At 58.8% G+C, this 3,621-nt stretch overlaps 2 non-coding genes and 1 pseudogene across 2 annotated transcripts; all 3 read right to left on the reverse strand.

The window, feature by feature from the left end:
* Window positions 1–137: 137 nt before the first annotated feature.
* LOC116629747 lies at window positions 138–216 on the reverse strand. Its single transcript, XR_004298813.1, has one exon. It is a non-coding gene; the product is annotated as a small nucleolar RNA SNORD115 (small nucleolar RNA).
* Window positions 217–1,774: 1,558 nt separating this feature from the next.
* On the reverse strand, window positions 1,775–1,855 carry LOC116629745. The gene has a single exon (XR_004298812.1). It is a non-coding gene; the product is annotated as a small nucleolar RNA SNORD115 (small nucleolar RNA).
* A 1,690-nt stretch (window positions 1,856–3,545) lies between these two features.
* On the reverse strand, window positions 3,546–3,621 carry LOC116629746 (annotated as a pseudogene; the record flags this gene model as incomplete).

The raw sequence follows: 3,621 nt of genomic DNA on the forward strand, positions 1-3,621 counted from the left end.
CACCTGGAGGCCCACAGTCAGTCCATAGCCACAGCAGGGACCCCCGAACGATTGGTCACCTCAAGCCCCAAACTGCAGTGGTCCCCCAGGGCCCCGAGCATCCTCAGGATGCTGACCTCGGGATGGACCCTGCCAATGGGCCTCAGTGTAATCCTATTGAGCATGATTTTTAGGTCATCATCTCTTCGAGACAGTATGAGCTCTCATCATTCACCCATGGAAGGCACTAGCAACGCAGGTGGGACTCTCTTGTCCCCCGAATCGGCTTACCAGGGGAGCTTACTGTAGAGTGGATTACCCTGGAGGGTTCCAGGGCAGGAGATGTTGGGCCAGTTGCCAGGGGTGGGCCTAGGAAGATTTGGCCCTCAGGGTGGGATCTTCATCTGGGTACATGATCTGGGGAGAGACGGTAGGCCTGGTGTCAAAATGCCATTCTCCGGGGCACATACCCCTGCGGCCAAGAGCTGCCAGTCCCAAAATTGTGGTGCTGCCTGGCAAGGGTTCAGGCTGGATGGCACACAGCGGGAATCGTAAGAAAGGAGCAGGCTTCAGGAGCCGAGATGCCCATACCTGGACCACAAAACAACAGAGAGCATGGCCCCCGAGGGAGCCAAGCCTTGCTGAGGCTTCCCCCCAGGAGAAGGCTGGCACACAGGCTATCTGAGAGGTAGCATGGTGTAGGAGCAGGGCACGGTATGCAAGGAGCTTGTCCTTTTAGGTAGGACCAAGGCCTCACCCTCCCATGGATTGGCCATCTATAACATCCGAAGCTAGGCAGGTGCTCTCCAGGACATGGGAAGCCATGACCCCAGGGTCCCCAGGGTAGAGGAATGGATGCTGGGCCAAACGCATGCATGCAACCAAGGCATGCTGTTACCTGCCTGCCATGCAGTGGGGGGCCTCTCCCTACACCTGCTGAGTCTCTTTCCCTGGATAACTCCATTAAGTCTAGAGTGTCAGGGCAAGAGCCCCAGGGCCATCGCCTGTTGTGCCCAGGGACTTGAGATTCCCCTCCTAGACCCGGTGGGCCCTTGCTGTCTTGGCAGCCCAAGGGATCGAGGAGGGGAGCTCCCAGCTGCCCGGAGGGGGCCCAAGTTCCTTGGCAATCGGGTGCATGCGACAAGAACTCTAGGCTCTTCCACCCAGGGCACCTTGCCATGTACCAGGGCTGCAGGAACAGTTGAGGGCTGAGGGGGACAGCCGCCTAAGGGCCCACATCCACCATCTGGATGGGCCCATGGGGAACACCATGAAGCAGCAAGATCCCTCAGCTGAACTGGGTGACGGCAGCATTCCTGCACTTTCTCATCCTTGTAAGGGACCCGGCCTATCTTTCGTTTCCCCTGCATGTGGGATGGCCCAAGGGCGGACCATCAAGGGGGAAGTCCACCCTCTCTGGACATCCAGGGCTCCCAGCCATATTCCCTCATGACCCACCTCAACGACATCTGCAGCCTCCCTCCAAGTGCAGTGGCTTCCATTCACCTGACATGGTTGTGGCCATGCCGAGACACGGGCCTCCATGGCCCGAGAAAGACACAAGGAGATCAGGGTTGCAAAGCAATGGCTCCTCTGGAGGGGTACTTGGAGGACAAATGGGTCGGCAGGCAAGCCCGAAGGCTTGATCCACTCGTGGGCACCTGGAGGCCCACAGTCAGTTCATAGTCACAGTGGGGAGCCTTGAGGGAATGGTCGCCTCAAGCCCCAATCTGCAGCGCTTGCCCAAGGCTCCGAGCATCCTCAGGATGCTGACCGCAGCATGATCCCCTCCATTGGGCCTCAGAGTAATCCTATTGAGCATGATTTTTAGGTCATCATCTCTCTTCGAGACATTATGAGTTCTCATCATTGACCCAAGGAAGGCAGTGGCAATGCAGGCAGGCACTCTCCTGTCCCACGAACCTGCTTACCAGGGGTGCTTAATGTAGAGTGGGATGTCCAGGGGGAGAGGTGGGGGCACGAGATTTTGGGCATCTTGCAGTGCCTGGGCGTAGCAAGACTTGGCCTTCAGGGCAGGATCCTCATTTGGGGACAGGATCTGGGGAAGGAAGGGTAGGCGAGGTGTCAAAACCCACTGCTCCCAGGCACCTGCCATTGTAGCCAAGAGCTGCCAGTCCAGAAAGCCTGGCATCACATGGCAAGGTGTGAGGCCGGCTGGCATACGGTGGGGGACCGCACAGAAGGGGCAAGCAACAGGAGCAGAAATGTCCATACCTAGACCACGAAACAACAAAGATCATGGCCCTCGTGAGAGCTGAGCTTTGCTGATGCTGCCCCCCAGAAGCCCCACAGGCTTCCTGGGGTGTTCATGGGTAGCACGCTGTGGACTCTGGGCCAGGCATGAAGGGTGGGTGCCCTGGTATGTACAGTTAGGCCCTCGCCCTCCCACGGATTGGCCATCTCTGACACCTGGAGTTGGGCTAGTGCCCTCAAGGACATGGGGACCCACAGCCCTCAAGGTCCCGAGGGCAGAGGAATGGATGCTGCATTAACAGCGTGCTCACAACCAGGCATGCCGCCCATTCCCACTGTGCATGGGGGCCCTCTCCCTGCACCTGCTGGGCCTCATCACCGGGATCACTCCCTCAGATCTAGATTGCCGCGACGATAGGCCCAAGGACATCGCCTGTTGTGCCCAGGGACTAGAGATTACCCTCCTAGGCCAGGTTGGCCCTTCCTGTCTCGGCAGCCCAAGGGATTGGAGAGGGGAACTCCCCAGTTCCCCGAGGGGGCCCAAGCTCCTTGGGAGTCGGGTGCATGTGACAGGAGCTCTGAGCTCTCTGGCCCAGGGCAACTTGCCAAGGTCCGGGGCCTCATGAACACCCCAGGTCCGAGGGGGACAACCACCAGTGGCCCCAAGGGGCCTATATCCACCATCTGGATGGGCACATGGGGCACACCATGAAGCAGCGAGGTCCCTCAGCTAATCATTGGCTGACAGGGGCGTCCCTGCACTTTCTGGTCCTTGTCAGGGGCCCGGCCAATCTTTTGATTCCACTGCACCTGAGATGGCCCAAGGGCGGACCTTCAATGGGGAAATCCACCCTCTCCGGCCGTCCAGGTTTCCCAGCCTGACCCTCATGTGGCCGCCCCCAGACACAGGCCTCCTGCACACACTCTGGATGGTGTATATGGCCTTCCTCGAAGCCCAGTGACTCCACTCACCTACCATGTTTGTGGCCACACTGAGACCCTGGTCACCCGAAACGACCCCAATGGTGTCTGAGACCTCCCACCAAGCCAGTGGCTTCCAATCACCTGCCATGGTTGAGGCTGCACAGAGACCCTGGCCACCATGGCCCAGTGAAAGAAACAAGGAGCCCAGGGTTGTTAAGCAATGACTCCCTGGGAGGTGTCCTAGGAGGGGGAATGGGTCGGCAGGCAAGGCCGAAGGCTTGATCCCCTCGTGGGCACCTTGAGGCCCACAGTAAGGCACAACCAATGTGGTGAGCTTCAAGGGATCGGTCACTTCAAGCCCCAAACTGCAGCGCTCCCCCAGGGCCCCCAGCATCCTCGGGATGCTGATCCAGGGTTGACCCTCCATTGGGCCTCAGCGTAATCCGATTGAGCATGATTTTTAGGTCATCATCTCTCTTTGAGACAATATGAGTTCTCATCATT

The sequence above is a fragment of the Phoca vitulina genome, unplaced genomic scaffold, assembly GCF_004348235.1.
Source record: "Phoca vitulina isolate PV1807 unplaced genomic scaffold, GSC_HSeal_1.0 scaffold2717, whole genome shotgun sequence".
NCBI classification, from domain to species: Eukaryota; Metazoa; Chordata; class Mammalia; order Carnivora; family Phocidae; genus Phoca; species Phoca vitulina.